The 17,234-nt window shown below is 37.6% G+C and overlaps 1 protein-coding gene across 8 annotated transcripts in view; it reads right to left on the bottom strand.

Annotated features, from left to right (window-relative positions):
- Positions 1-17,234, bottom strand: part of Dop1a (DOP1 leucine zipper like protein A) — a 93,263-nt gene that overhangs the window by 70,579 nt on the left and 5,450 nt on the right. For 6 of the 8 annotated variants that reach the window (XM_076918090.1, XM_076918091.1, XM_034483962.2 and 3 more), the window contains exon 2: positions 5,324-5,378. The exons of the other annotated variants lie outside the window; for them this stretch is intronic. The gene's annotated coding sequence lies outside the window, so the exon portion shown is untranslated. The remainder of the gene's footprint in view (positions 1-5,323; positions 5,379-17,234) is intronic. 8 annotated transcript variants of the gene reach the window in all.

Raw genomic sequence — 17,234 nt, 5'->3', positions numbered from 1 at the left:
TATTTTCTTCAATAGTTTTATTTATATATATACATATATACATATATAGTATATGTATATACACATATGTATATACATATATATATATATATAGTATAAAATATATATAGTATAAAATTGGTTATTTTATTTATTTAATTTCAAATGTTATCCTCCTTCTTGGTTTGCTGTCTGCAAACCCTGAATCCCATTCTCCCCCTCTGCTTCTATGAGGAAACTTCCTCCACCCATTCACCCACTCCCGTCTCACCGCCCTAGCATTCCCCTATCCTGGGGCATCGAGTCTCCACAGGATCAAGGATCTCCCTTCCCATTGATGCCAGATAAGGCAATCCTATGCTACATATGCAGCTGGAGCCATGGGTCCCTCCATGGATATGAAGAAAGAGGAACACTCCTCCATTGCTGGTAGGATTGCAAGCTGGTACAACTACTCTGAAAAGCAGTCTGGTGCTTCCTCAGTTTACACAGTACTACCTGAGGACCCAGCTCTTGGCCATATACCCAAAAGATGCTCCAACATATAACAAGGACACATGTTCCACTATGTTCATAGCAGACTTATTTCTAATAGCCAGAAGCTGGAAAGAACCCAGACGTCCTTCAAACAGAGAAATGGATACAGAAAATGTGGTCCATTTACACAATGGAGTACTTCTATTCAGCTATTAAAAACAACGACTTCATGAAATTTGCAGGCAAATGGATGGAACTAAAAACATCTATTTTAAAGATTTATTGTATTATCTAAAAATGGGCATCTAGTATGAAGGAACATCAGCTATTCAGAATCAAAACTGACTTTAGGTATAATGGACAAGAATATATGATAGTTCAAATACAGCCACAATTTTCACGATATCCCTTCCTTAGGAGTATGCCTAGTCCTCCAGTCCCTTGGTTTAGACTTGAATTTAGTGCTAACAGTAAGGCAGAAGAGATAATGGCAGTACTCAATAGTACAAAAAGCACTTCAGCTTCTAAAGACTCTTAGATCTGGGACTCTTAGATATGGGACAAGCCAGATGCCACATCATGAAGACACCTTAGGAATTGAACCCATAATGAAGAACTGAGGCTTTGTGTCACCACCATGAGAGTGAGCCATTTTAAATAGATCATCTGTCATTAGGTAAGTCTGGATTTAAGTGCAGACCCAACTGACACGTGGATGTCACTTTATAAGAGATTCTTAAACCACACAGAGTTAAGTCTTCAGATTGATTCAGATGTGTAGCAGAAAGTTTTCTCACATATACCACTGAGTTTGAGGGTTATTTGTTATATCACAATAGATAATTAATAACAAGAATTTAATTGAAGTGAGAATAGGTCTCTTCCAGTTTTTACATTTTTATCTTAACTTCCGTCTGCATCTTTCCTTACCAGCTGGATTCTGGGCCTCTAGAAAGGTCTAAGAATAGGCCTTATGGGCTGCCAAAACAGTTTGATAGAGTAAGAAAAAAATTTTCATTAATCTTCTTTTAAATATAACTCATATAATACTTTTGCAACTGAATGACTCCTTCCTCAAATTTGTACAAAAATTAAGCTAAAATGATCATATATTTAAATGTGACATGCAGAACTATAAAATTCTTAGAAGAAAATATAGAAGTAAAATTTCATGACCTAGAGGTAAATAGCCTTCTAAGAAATAAGATTTAAAAAGCAAGCAAAGGGGAAAATTGTACTCTATCAATATTTAAACCCTGTGGTGCAAGAAATATCATCAAGACAATGAAAAGAGAACTGAGAGGAGGGAGAACATCTACCTTCAGCATATCTGACCAAGTACCTGAATGGGTATATAGGAAACCTCTCTTCAGGGGGCTGGAGAGATGGCTCAGAAGTTAAGAGCACTGACTGCTCTCCCAGATGTCCTGAGTTCAATTCCCAGCAACCATTTGGTAGCTCACAACCATCTGTAAGGGGATCTGATGCACTCTTTGGTGTGTCTGAAGACAGCTACAGTGTACTCATATTCATAAAATACATTAAAAAATCTTAAAAAAGATTCCTCTTCAATATAAGAAAGTCTTAAAATGGAAAATGTGAGCAGACATATCTACAAAGAAAATATGCAGATGCACAGTACAAAACTGTAAGAATGAGACTCACTGAGATTCATACCCACGTGGCTTACTAGTTAAAATAAAAAATAAGTGAAATGTTATGCAAGCTGTTTTATTGCCAATCTATGGTTTCTATCCCCTCAGTACTGACAGAGCAGGGGCTTCCCCTGTGATACTCCTGTAATACACAGAGATGTACCTCATACCTTTTGAGATTTTATACTGAGACAAGGCCTTGCTATGTTACTCACACTGGCCTCAAATTTGTGACCTGCCTGCCTCATGCTCCCAAGCAGCTGAGGTTACAGGCATGTTTCATCTAACATTTTAGAAAACAACCATAAGTATATACACACCGATATGCTTCAGATGGAAAAAAAAAAAAAAAACAACAGGACATATGAAAACAAAGCCATAATTGTGGATAGTAAAACCTCTAAGATAGTGAGGATACTCACGGGATGAACATATCTAAAACATTTCAAGTTTTGTTGCTGAGTTGCACATAATGTGAAAGCATTAGGTTTTTTAAAGGCATATGCATGTACTACAATAAATTCTAAGTAAATCTAACAATGTGCTGTCTTAGCAGGAAATGGAGTAAATAAAGCACATGCATAGCTTTTGCTGATAGGGACAATTTCTTTCCTTGGCAAGATTTCTAGCTTAAGATAGAACACATTCATTCTGAAGACACACATCCAGTACTCAGTGTGCATAGGTTAACCTGAGAAGCAATTTAGTAGCAATTCCTACTCATGAAAATAGGAGTTATTTATCAATAAGAAGAGGGATAATATAATTTATAAACCTCAATAGATGTGTTGTTCAAACTTTTATGTGTTATATATATAAAAAAAGCTAATCATTAATTACCAGCTAAATTTGTGGCAGTTGTAACTAATGAAGTTGTATTCAACTCTAAGTTTGAATTAGGTTAAAAAAATCTAGATGCTGGGGGGACAGCTCAGGTGGTATAGTGATTGTTTTGCAAAAATGAAGACCAGAGATTCCCAGAACCCACGCCAAAAAGCCAACAATGTAACCTCACAGACACTTGATGTGCCAGGGTGGAGGGATATCCAGGGGGACTCCCACCTGTTCAGAGAAGGGGAGAGGGGAATGGTGGGGGAAGGATTGTGGGAAGGGGTGACTGGGAGGGGGGTCAGTAAAGGTGATGTAAAGTGAGTAAGTAAAAAATGAATAAATTTTTAAAAAGCCAGACAATGTACAGCTCAGGAATGAAGTGCTTGATATGCAATTAACAACCAGAGTTTGGAGCCTCAGGACTTAGGTAAACACTGGTCTTGGTGGAGTGTGCCTATGACCCCAGTGCTGCATAAGAGTGGTCACAGGCAGATGCTGTGAGTTCCTTGCACACCCATTCAAGCTGAAACTTTGACTCCAGGTTCAATGAGAGAGCCTATCTCACAACCTAAGTAGAGGAGCAACTGAGGAAGACATCTTACTGTTGTTCTAATCTTCACATACCTGTGCACACTCAGATACCACTCACACCAACACATCATTTTTACATTTTAAAAAGCTTGGTGTAGTAGTATGTGTTTGTAGTTCCAGCACTGAGCTTGTGGAGACAGATGAATCCTTGAATACTTGGCAGCTCTAGGCCACTGAGGGACTCTGTCTCAACAACAAGATAGTGCTGAAGAATAATACCTCGTCTGAAACAAAAGTCAAACCAAACTCAAAGCCAGTAGGAGTCATTTTTCAGTCTCAAGCTCTGACAACATTTTATTTTTTATTTTTGGATCTATTTAACTTATTTATTGGGTGTGTTTATGTATATCTTTTCATAATGAAATATATGTAAATATTTACAGTTTTATTCATAAAATGTCAATAAAATATTTGGTTTTCATATGAATTTGCCTTCAGAGTTGTCATAAGATGGCTTTTAATGAGTGAAAAATATGTCTATCATGAACCATATGATATGAACTTTTAAATCATATTTAATTTATTCTAACATTTTCAAAAATTCAACCACTGTCATATACAAACAATGTGCTTTTGATAAAAAGGAATGTGGCATACTAAAACAAAGCCAAAACTTTGAAAAATTAATAAAACATTTATAAATGGATAGAGACATACATGAATAAAGGTTGGAAGGAATGAAAGGCTGGAAAGATGGCTCAGTACTTGCTGCCCTTGAAGAGGACCTAAGTTTTAGGGCCAGCACACATATCAGGCTGCTCACAACTGGCTGTAACGCTAGCACACCTGACACAATCTGACCTACACTGACCCCACAGGCATGCACACACACTTATAAATTAAAAAAATGAATGTTGAAGAAAATGCAGATGTAGTTTCATTTATGGAGGCTGGAGGAATACACCTGTGTGCTGATGCTCAAATATGTATGTGTATGCATGTGGAGGCCAGAAAACAACCTTGGGACCTGAAAACGTGCAGGCCAGGATGCTTTCTCACTTAGCAATTCTCTTTCACATTAGAATTATAGATATGAATTAGTCACTAGGTTCAGCTTCCTCAACCAAAAAATGAATCATACATTAGAACACAAACAGGTATGCCTATTTTTAACCTAATATGTAATACAAATTTCAGTTCTTAGGTATTTTTCTCCACATTTTAAGGTTACTTAAGCCAATATTTCTCAAGCCAATTGTAATTAAGGACTAGGATTTCTCCCAATATATCACCAGCAGATATAATCATGTGGTTAGTTGTTGTAACACAGTTAAATTACCATAAAGATTTTTAAGTATTCCATCTTTGTATTTATCTCATCATAGTCTATTAATATAGTATGTCCCTATATGTCACAAAACCATTGGCTTAAACCATACAACAAATGTAATATTTCCCATATTGCATCAAGAAAACCTATGACATTTCTTCTTCCTAAAAAAGAATTTGGCACATAGAAACAAAACAAAACAAAACAAAACAAAACAAAACAAAACAAAACTACACTACACCAAATATTTAATACAAGAGTCAGGCTTGGTAGGAAGTCCTTTAATTTCAGCAAGTGGATCTCTGTGAGTTCAAGGCCATCCCGGTTTACATAGTGAGTTCTAGGCCAGGCAAGTCTACAGTGAGCAAGACCCTGTCAAACAAAAACATACAAATAAACAACCCAAAAGTATTTAATAAAAAGACATTTTACAGAAATCCAGAGTATAAAAATGCAACAAAAATACAACCTCAGAACATATTAGTCAAAATACCCTGAGCACAAAATTAAAGTTCCTTACCAGATGAATGACTTGAACCAAACCACTTAGTTTTCTCAAGTCTGGGTTTCCTTATCTATAAAAAGAAATAAAACCTGGTTCAAAGCTTACCAAAACCAAGCAATATATTTAAGCTATCAAAATGCTTATGACAGAGAATGCTAAAAGCAATTCCTTTATTGCTTCTATCACTCCCTATTATATCAACATAATACTAGGAAATACGCTAATTATGGGTGAATGCATTATAATCAGCCTGGGTTGTGGTCCTGAATTATTAAGTATAAAACTGAGTCTCATCACGAATGGTTTTGTGAACACAAATGAAAATGAAGCTCTTTTTAAAATGTGCTTGCTTATGATTTTATTAGTCAATGTCTTTTGAGTTTCACATCAATGGATTCAAGCAAAGACCTGATGGAAACATTCAGGAAAGAAAAAAAATGCATCTGTATTTATTTATTTCTTTTCTTTCTCCCCACCCCCCTTTTTTGGTGGAGGGTAAGGTGGGGGTGGGGTGGAATTGAATGTCCTGGGAATTGAACCGAGTCTTCTCATACTAATATGCACCCTATCACTAAGCTATACCATCAGTCCTCTAACCATGAGTTTTCATTTCAATTGTAACTTTTTTATGTCAACATCTACTAATATAGTATAAAACCATTCTAACAGTATTTACATTATATTAATGATTTTTAAGTACCTTAAAATGATTGAAAAGTGTATAGGAGATGTATTTATAATATTTGTAAATATAACACAATCATTCCAAAGGAGCTTGAGTCATTGCAGTTTTGGTATAAGCAGGACTGGGGCTCTGGGAATTGCTCTCTTGAAGATAATAGAGAATGACTGCATTTAACACATCTATTTGATTATCTGAATGATGGGTGCAGCCTTACTTAGAACTAAAACCACAAACACGATCCTCACCACAACTAAGATACAGAACATTTTCATGCTTCTTAAATTCATCACCCTTCCTTCCTTCCTTCCTTCCTTCCTTCCTTCCTTCCTTCCTTCCTTCCTTCGTTTCTTCTACAAATGACTTTTGTTTAAAATAATTTTAAAACATCCCAATCTTCCTATGAAACTAATCACTTCATATAACTTGATATTATGTTTGAATCAAAATTCATGTTGAAATTCAATTCCTAATAGGAAGTATTAAGAGGTATGTTCACTGATCATTAAGCCACTGGTACTCTCTTCATCCATGGATTAATCCATTATTAATGAGTGAAACTAATCACATATTTACCCCAAGACTGGGTCTGCTATAAGACATCAGTGTGGCCACCTTATATGAGCTCCTCAACCCATGTGAGGCATAGCCTCAGGACTCTGCTATCGGTCCCCACCAGAGAGAAAGCTCTCACCAGATTTGATACCTTAACTCTGAACCTCTCAGCCTCTAGAACCTTGCACTGAACAAATCTTTACTCCATAAATTACTCAGTGTACAGCATTAGAACATCATGTCCTAGAAACTTGAACAAAAAAAATCAAATTTGTTTTTTTCTTAAAGTGAAACAAACAAATCATAATGGCATTTGAAACTTTTCAGGAGTCATTAGCAGTAGATTTTCTGACCTAAAGAACCATGTGAAAATTTAGTTAGTTCTTTCAGACTGACAACTCAGACAAATTGAACTGGAATTGCTATTAAACATAACTTGCGTGATATTATTTCTCTTTCAAAAAATGAAAAATGGCTGTCTATAAAAAAACCAAAGATTTCTTCGAGTAAATGAGATTCTATACATTTATTCTGTGTTTTATGGTATAAAAAGAGAAAAGTTTTAGGAATTAAATACTGCATCAGAGTACCTACATTTATTACGCTTCACTTAAATGGTTATAAAAGTAGAATTCCTAACAGGCATACATACAAAGATCATTTGCTCAGTTTAGTGCTTGCTGCACTCTCCTATGCCAAGGAAGAAACAAGAAGGCTGAGGAGTAATATCCTCTAATTACTCACTTCTTATAAAAAAAAATTAGTATTTACTATGTTCATGCACAGCTGTGTTCTGTATAGCATGTATATGTGATATTCTTGGAGGCCAGTGATGTGTGACACATCCCTGAAGCTGTAGATACAGCAGGCTGTAGTACTGCTAGGACCAAACTCAGACCCTTTACAGGAGTACATATTCCTGACTATTCCGCTATCTCTTTAGCCCAATTACTCCTTTCTAAAGACAACCTGATGGCTGTTTTTATCACAGTGCAAGTATATGAATGAATTCTGACAGACACCAGCAATACAGGAAGAGTGCCGTTTGGGAAGCTATATATTAATGTTCTTACCAAATGTTTTTGACTAAATTAAAATTACCACTAATTTCTATCATCTGGAAATTTAATGTGACAATTAAATTTTAATATTAACTTGACAATAAATAATCTTTAATAAACTATTCATGAATCAACTACACATACAGTTACTGTAATCTCAAACTCCAATGATCAAGACATCTTCAGTCTTTCCTTTGCATGTCTCCCGATGTTCTAATCCTAATCATTTTATATAAATAGGACCTTTCTATTTGCAGCAGAAGTAGCAGCATCTGAGAAAACTTACAGAGCATTTACTAACTGCTAAGTACTGTTTGTTGATATGCTTTGGTATTCAGCTTGTATTATTTCATTTCATCCTGACACAGGTGCTATTAGTATTCTCAGATAGGAAACTAAAACATAAAAATATATGTCAGGAAATAGCAGAGTTGGATATCTAAACTCAACCAACATGGCTAAACCACTATTCTTCACTTTCATAAGACTTTTCCTTCTCAAACAGCCCCCTCAGAATTCATGAGAAAAGCCTCCCTAAACTTCTTTTTTTAAATTGGATATTATATTTACATTTTAGATTTTATCCCCTTACCTCCATTCCCCCTACCACCCAGGAGCCCCCATCCCATCCCCCCTCCTCATGCTTCTATGAGGATGTGTTCCCCACCTACCCCCCTACTCCCACCTCCCCACCCTCGAATTCCCCCCCCCACTCAGTGTTTAGCCTTCATGGGACCAAGGATCTCCTCTCCCACCTATGCCATCTTCCCCTACATGTACAGCTAGAGCCATGGGTCCCTCCCTATGCGCTCCCAGGCTGGTGGTTTAGACCTTGGGGAGCTCTGGTTGGTTGGTATTGTTGCTCTCCTCATGGGGCCACAAACCCTTTCTGTTCCTTCAGTCTTCTAGCTTCTCCATTGGGAACCTTTGATCAGATCAGTGGTTAGCTGTGAGCATCGGCCTCTGAATGTGTCAGACTCTGGCAGACCTCTAAGGAGACAGCCATATCAGGCTCTTGTCAGCATGCACTTCCTGACATCCACATCAGCGTCTACCTTTGGTGACTGCACATGGGATGGATACCCAGGTGGAATGGTCTCCAGATGGCCCCTCCTTCAGTTTCTGTCCCACACTTTGTCTCCATATTTGCTCCCTTGAGTATTTTTGTTACTCCTTCTAAGTAGGACCGAGGCATCCACACTTGGTCTTTCTTCTTCATGAGCTTCATGTGGTCTGTGAGTTGAATCTTGGCTATTCCAAGTTTTTGGGCTAATATCCGCTTATCAGTGAGTAAATACCATGTGTGTTCTTTTTTTGTTCTTTTTTATTTTATTTTACTTATTTAATGTATGAGTGCCTTGTTGCATGTATATCTGCATGCCAGAACAGGCATCGGATCCCTTTATAGATGGTTATGAGCCACCATGTGGGTGGTTGGGATGGAACTCAGGACCTCTGGAAGAACAGCCAGTGTTCTTAACCACTGGGCCATTCTAACTTCTACAAGAGAAAATCCAACCCTACTTCTGCTCACCTGCTTTTTTAAACGCTTGAACCTGAATAATGATGGAGAAAAATAGTCTAACCTATTTGGCTGGTTGCACCACTGTCCTAATTCAGTGATTTTCCTTAGTATATTTCTCATCTTGGCACAACTATTTTATATCTTCTCTCCCTAATTACCAAAGATCTACCTCAAGTACAGCTAAGAGTGGGTCTGGTACCAGAGGCTTGGAGTGCCACTCAGGAGGCCGAGGCAGAGGATTGTTTGAATATAGAAGTTTTGTAGGGAAGCAAAACCACATTATCAAAAATAAAAAATAAACACAATCAAAGTAAGATGTAATTAATTTAAAAAAGAAGCAGCATGGGGAGTGCTTTCAGTTTCCTTCCAGCAAACCCACCCAAGCTTGCCCTATATCCACATTCCCTGCTTTACCCGTTGGGAACAAATGACCTTTCCACTAAAGGTCCTCCTCTGCTGTGGTCTAGGTTTCATTCCCTTTTCTATGCTCAGAGTCCGTAGTATTCCATTCTCCTTCAATACAAATGCAGCCCTGAGTATGACGTCAAAATTCATCATCTTCCCTGGACTTCCACAGGCTCTCTGTCTGGCAACCAGTTTCTCTGTTCTCCTCTCTCACAGCAAAAGTTTATGAAAGGTTTTCTCACAGTCAACATTTCTTTATCCTCTATTTACAATTTAAACAGCTCAAAATGTCTTATGGTACAGTCCTTCCAGAACCACATAAATGTCAGCAAGTCAACAGCCACCTTTCTAGCCATTCATCTTACTCTAATAAGACCATGCTTTGCTTTTAGCTTCCTGGACTCCACTCAGGTGTGTTCCTATGTGTTGGCCACTCATTTCTGTCATTGGTTATGTCTACCACATTCAGGGGCAGGCCCCATGGCTAACAACAACACCCTGCTCCACCCCTTTTTGTTTTTTTTTTTGTTTTTTTTTTTGTTTTTTGTTTTTTTTTGGTTTGGTTTGGTTGGTTTTTGAGAGAGACAGATATAAAGAGAGGGCAAGCTAGCACTTGAGTGAGGGGGAGTGCTAGCAAGCACAAGAAAATGCACAAGAACCACGAAGTTGGGTGGGTAAGGTGCTGGGTAGACTCTGGCAAGAGTTGGGAAAGGAGAAAGGATATGATCAAAATATATTGTATGAAATAATTTTAATAGAAAAAGAAAAATCCTGTTTTTCAGATAGTTAATATTTGCTAGTATTGAAATGTTTTATTTCTTTGTATATATACCGTTTATGTATGAAGAAATCTCAACATTTTTAGATGACAAGGAAAGACAGCCTGATAATATTAAAATAGTACATTTATAAAAATTTAAATTATCTACATGGACCAAATACGATCATATCTACATGGACCAAATACGATCATATCTGTGCATGAAAATGATTAGATGAAATATTATACAGGAATGTACTAGCATATCAGTGGAGTAACTTTACATAGAGGTAAAAATGAAATCCAAATTGAGTATATCTTACGTCTACATATTAGTCCACTTGAGGGAGTAGGAGAATACATGGAGAAAAGTTTTGTGCAAACTCTGGGAAGCAAGCACAACTGTTAATAGTGCCACTGTCCCCCAACCCCAGCTATACACACAGGTATTTTGGTGTATTTTAGTGGTCAGGAAGATTTGCTTTTGGAACAGTTTTAGCAAATCAAAACAAATGTGCCTATCTTTCAGAGTGAGCTTCTACCCGTGGATCCTGGCTGTTTTACATTTAAATTACAGCAGATTCCTGTGTTTTCGTTATACTCCAGGAGCCAATTACTTTTACAAGTAAAAAACAGAGCACATTACTTTCCTCAGGAAGTTCAGAAAGGTAAATCTGATAATCCACTTGAAGCACTGTAGTTTTCTTAGCATGTAAGAAATGCCCTAGTTATAATTTTGACATTTAATTCTAGGGAAGTGAAACACAAGTTCACAGTCTCAATTACAAGTCTTTTTTAGTAATGGGACCCATATATTTAATCCTATCATTTGTACTTCTCTCCCTACAAGCAAGATCTTACTACTACTCACTGGTCAAGACTTCCTCCCTTCACCTTGTTGTCTTTTCCAACTACGCCGCTGCTTCTTTGTGTCACCCAAGCTTTACTATTGGATGACACTTAACACTATCCCTCTGAGTGGAACCTGATAAGTCAGATCCTGACTTGGCTCATTATTTCACTATCTTTTTCAATAGTAGAAACATGGTTTAAATTATATTATAGTATTTTGAATATATATATATATATATATTTTTTTTTTTGTTCTCTAAAGGCTAGTCATCTTTAAAAGCTGTAAAGCAACCTAAAATTTACTATCTCATTAACTGGGTATCTATTTCAGTAGTAATAAGTACATGAAGTTGTAGAGTGTTCTCTGACTTTAATCTTGCAAGCCTAAAACCCCCTATATCCACTAACAACCTCCATTTCCTCTCCCTGCCCTGTTCCTGGCACCCACCATTCAGTTTTTGTTTATATGAATTTGACTACTACAGCTACTTCCCATAAGCAAAACCACGCAATGCTGGTCTTCTTACTATGCTAGGCCTATTTCATTTAGCATAATGTCCTCAACACTTATACACTGTAGCATGTGTCAAACTTTTCTTTTTAAGACTGAGTAATATTCTATTCCATGGACTACACTGTCTGTTTATCATTTTATCTGTAAATACACATTTAGGCTGTTTCCACCTCTCCTAACTAGTGCTGCTACAAACATTGGCCACAAGCATCTCTCTACGACTCTACTTTCAGTTTCTACCTATGGATTTTATTTTTATGTGTATGGTGTGCATATTTGTGTTTGTGTATGTACAGGATCACGTGTGTGTGCGTGTGTGTGTGTGTGTGCAGGTGCATATAATCGTATGTGCATATATAAAAGTCAAAGATTGATAGGCTTCAAGTGAACCCCAAGCTCACATATATACACTAATCTAGCTGGCCAGATTGTTCTGAAGGAATCCCTCTCTACCTTCCAAGCTGAATCACAGGCAGCCCACTAGGCCCACCAGCATTTAGTGGGTTCTGGAGAACCAAACTGTAGTTCTTATGCTGTGTGGCAAGTGCTTTATCTCCCCACTCCAGGGTTTAATACTTTGGAGAACTATCATTTTATTTTTCATTTGGCTGTTCCATTTTATGTTCCTTGTCCACTGCACACAAGGTTCTAATTTTTCTATTAGTGCACATGGAAGGTTCTGGTTTGATCACTGTGTGTTTTCCTAAGACAAAGGCAGATGGGGAAAGTGAATGTGAGTGAAGTAGAGTCACAAAAATTAAAATGAGTAAGATTTGTATCTTAAATGCGATTTGTGAACTTAGTTACAACTCCAACCAGGGCTAGAAAATATGGCAGCTCCTACCTTGATGTTTCTTGGATCACTTATTCTGGAGTTATTGTCTTTGTCAAAGGATTAATTAGGCAACCCTGTAGAACAGTCATTCTCAACCTATGAGTTGAGACCCTTTGGGGGTGTTCAATGACTAACGGCCTCCTAAGACCATTGGAAAACACAAATGTTTATATTACAATTCATAATAGTAGCAAAATTACAGTTATGAAATAGCAATAAAATATTTTTTTATGGTTGAGGGTCACCACAACATGAGGGCTATATTAAAGGGAGCAGCTGTAGGAAGGTTGAGAAGCACTGCTATAGAGACTCACTTAGGGAGGAGCTTTACCCCACATCGAGAAAACAAAAATAAAAGCAAACAAACAAACCCTTGCTAGTCCTGTGAGTAAACTACCTTATAAGTGGATCCACTAACCTAAATTAAACCTTCAGATGTTTGCAGCTCTGAACTGACAACTGCAATACTTCATAGCCAAGGTCCTCTATCATTTTTGAACAAAACAAAAATCAATAAATCAATCAAACAAACAATCCACTGAATAGTGACAGACAGTATTTTAAGTCAGTACGAATTGAAATGACTTAGATAATGGTTAAATTTCACTGAATTTGCTCAATTTTAATTCACATACAAGACACACATCAAGCCTTGCCTGTGTGAGAATTTACAAACCGTTCCGCTGAGGAGAGGGGAAGAACCACCATGCCAGTGACATCATCTCCTAAAGTGAGGTCATAGACTGACGAGAAACCAAAGGTGGAGGAAAGCAGCTGAACACCAGTATCCATCTCTGCTTCCTATCGCTTCCTATCTGTGGACACAATGGGACCAGCTGCCTCACTTGAGATCTTACTTCTTACAAGGATGGACTGTACTCTTTAGCCATAAGCCAACAGGAACTCTTCCTCCCTTAACTTCCTTCTCATAGAGTATTTGGTCACAGCAGTAAGAAAGATAACCAATTCAATTTGGCATGCCGCAATATCTAACTAGAAAAATTTATTCACAATTAATATTTTTCTTTTTTTAACGGTATATATTCTGCTGAGTGTAACTCAGTCCCATGACTGCAAGCCTTGCTTGTCTACTATAAAAGATGGCCAGATTTTATGTCTTCCATTACTAGGAGTCCTCACTAGGGAAAGTTCTAAACACACTTTGTTTTCCAAAAGAGATACATGTTTGGAGTTCCTGGCTTTGCTGCACTCTGTAGGCATGGAAACAGTATGACACAAGCAGATGACTATAAAATGTTTTGTTTCCTAGTAATGCCCTAAAACAGAAATTGACAGATCTAGTATGAATCCTCAGAATGTCAGTCACTTCTAAGATTCAGTACTCAACAGTTCATAAAAATAAATGCATGATCAATGAAATGAAGAAGGGGGTATTGATTTTGTATTCTAAAAGACATAGTATAGTGGTTATCAGATCACATTAAACTAACTGCATCAAGTTATAGAATCAGGTAGGCCTGGAGAAGTCACTTTGAGGACTCTGATGCCATAAACTAATTATGATGCTAGAACCCCATTCAGGTTCAAAGTTGAGTTTCCAATTGATGATGCCATTTTCCACAATAAGGAGGTCACTGAAATATGAATGCCAAAATGACGGAGTAGCTTTAAAGCAAGTACTATGCTGTGTTATTTTCTTAAGAAAATACTCTTCAGAAAAAAAACATATGAAGTCCCACATGGTAAGATACTTGTTAAGAGTGTACAGAAATGCTGCTGTGCCAGTTCTGTCTTTTGAAAAAAGCATAATTAGTCATCTGGGATGGCTTTTGTGGCATACAAAATATTCTAGAAATTTTATCTGGAAATTTAATAAAAGTAGCATATTGAAAGGGCTTTAAACAGCTGATATTTTTCTTTTCCTACATTAGAGAACACAACCGAAAGCAACTGAAAATGTAGGCTGGGTCGTATCTTCTTGACTCAAAGCACTAAGATGTCATTGTGATTGTCAGCTGTCATTCAATGACATCTGTGGCACCTGTACTACTGATTTATGTTCTAGGAAACAAACAATGAAAAGACCACTTCTCGGGGCACAGTCTTTCTAAGGACACAGATTAAACAGCTTGTTTCTAGACTCAATATAAGGTTGCATCCCCAACCTCAAACTACAGCTGAGTAGCAACTCACTGAGAATACAGAGAGCTCTATCACCATGAGGGTTTTTGGTTTTTGTTTTGAAAATAGGAACCCCAATCTAACACAAAACAAAACAGCCAATTTCTGGCTCAAAATCTAGATACATGTTTATAAATTCTCACATTCACCTGAGACACAAAACTGTCCATGCAGAAGAACAGAGACTCTATTTTCATGCCAGTTCCTATGAATGAATATCCTTCTAAAAGACAGGAGCATTTCTATTACACCAGAGGAAAAGGGGGAAATGACAGAAGCATTTCTCATTACCACAGAGTAAAATGAAATATGAAAAAAAAATGAAAAACTGGCCATATAAACTTGAAGTGGTAAGGAGGTGTGAGCTGTGCTTTAAGCTCACCATCTTATTTACTCTTTCAGACCCCTTCCCTCAGGAAGTTCCTTCTAAAAGTATATAAAAAGTTATTTTTAAAAAGTGTATATTTTATCCCTCTAGATCACTTGCTGTGCCCTCCCCCCAGCCTTGAGCAGGCCTGAAAGACCTTGTTTACCACAATAGATCAAATAATAGGACCTAGGTGGAGTTACCCACCTTGGCTGCACACACAGCCTGCTACAGAAACTTAGAAGAATAAACTGCCCCCTGAGCTTGCTTTGAGACATCTCTGGCTTTGACGAAGGATGGGTTCCCCCACCCATCTCTAGCAGTGACGAAGGATGGGTTCCCCAACCCATCTCCGGCTGAAGCAAGAAGGGGTTTGGTGGTGCTTTCCCTTTAAATTGAGAGCTGAACATTAAACTTTGAGCCTTGATCAGAATATTTTGTCTTGGCTTCATCTTTTCTTGCCTTCCATCCCTTTTTTCATTTCCAGCCTCCCTTTCAGGAGAACCCAGTTGGTTGGTCCGTGGCCACAGGCAGCTACAACTTGCTTAACAGAAGGATCTTGCTTCTAGGATTTAGGTTTTCTTCCTTCTAGAAGGTTTAGTTTAAAGATGACTTATTGTACTAAAAATGCAGTTATAGCTTTTTATTATAACTGTGATACTAGTAACATTAAGACAGTTCTGAAAATACAGGCTAGTTCAGTGATGATCACACCAAGTTTTCTTCTTTGTACTGTATCTGTGAGTTTTACATCTCTAGTTATTGTCTATCAGTTTTTTGCTCATTCGGGTTTTTGTTTGTTTTGTTTGTTTTTGTTTTGTTTTCCAGACAAGGGTTCTCTATGTAACAGCCCTGGCTGGCCTCCAACTCACAGATCTGCCTGCCTCTGCCTCCCAAGTATTGGGGTTAAAGGTGTTCACCACCACAGCCCAGTCTCTGAATTGTATTTTAAAAGCATGCGATAACATTTTGAATTTTCAATAAAGCCATCTCCCACGTTCCCCACAAATAAGACTTCAAAAGAAGTTCAAATTTTTTGATTAACTAAATACTTATGGAACTTTGGGCCATCACCCACCAGACAGATGACATCATGGACTCTTTAGCCTGGGGAGGGTAACAGTGAATTAGGGTGGGGAAGGCATCCATTCTCTTCCAATCCCTCCAACTACACCAAGAGGAGAGTCTTACTTTGGTGCCAGGATGGCTTCAAGAACAATACTGAAATTCTGGCTACTCTCCCTGTTAAACCAAGAACACTCAGTCTGAAGGCTTATTCAGAAACATGCATTTCTAGCTAGAAGCTTTCAGCAGGACTGTTTTATTTTTGACCTATGTCTGCTTTCTGTTTATAACAAGAGTTATCAACTGTTAACCAAAGCATATTTCAAGTCTTTTTGGAAAAATAATCATATCAGTACATAAGCATATTATATAGGAAACTACTTTGTATATGTGGCCAAAGGGACACATATTTTTTTTATTGGATATTTTATTTATTTACAGTACAGATGTCATCCCCCTTTCCCATTTCCTCTCCCTAGAACCCCCTATCCTATACCCCCTTTTCTTTTATGCTTTTATACCATTTTGATTATATGCATGTAATAAGGTCAGTTCTAGGTTGAGGGTCTAGCAATACGATAGATGCAAGTAGTCGAGGAACAGCAATACAATAAACACAAATAGTCAAAGAAAAAGCAAGCATTAAACCCAGTTACCTGAACACACCCATGACCACTGTTTCTGAAGGCTTATCAGGATGACCAAAGTATCTGAGCCTACTTCCTGTCCTAGCCCAAGGTAATTTTCATGTCTGAAGCCTACTTCCTTGTTCTAGTCTAAAATTTAGAATCCTGTCTGAAATTACTTCTTTGTTCTGGCCTAATATTTAGATTCCTGCCTGAGATTACTTCTTTGTTGTAGCCTACGATTTAGACTCCAACCTGAAATTACTTCTTTGTTCTAGTCTAATGTCAGATTCCTGCTTGAAGCCTACTTCCTTGTCCTTGGCCAATGTCATATTCCTGCCAAGCAGCCTCTTTCCTTGTCCTTGGCCCATGTCAGCTTCTTGCCAAGCAGCCCCAAAGGCTCTCCACCTCTTCCCCTTTTTTCTTTCATTAACAAGACTGAGCTTGTCTTAGGTCGTTCTGACAAGAATGCCTTCATTATCTGTCATGGAATATGCATTGATCAAAGGCAATGCACTTATGTCTTAGGTTGGTAAG

Source organism: Arvicanthis niloticus, chromosome 21, assembly GCF_011762505.2.
Source record: "Arvicanthis niloticus isolate mArvNil1 chromosome 21, mArvNil1.pat.X, whole genome shotgun sequence".
Taxonomy (NCBI): Eukaryota; Metazoa; Chordata; class Mammalia; order Rodentia; family Muridae; genus Arvicanthis; species Arvicanthis niloticus.
This window is presented reverse-complemented; position numbering and strand designations above follow the sequence as displayed.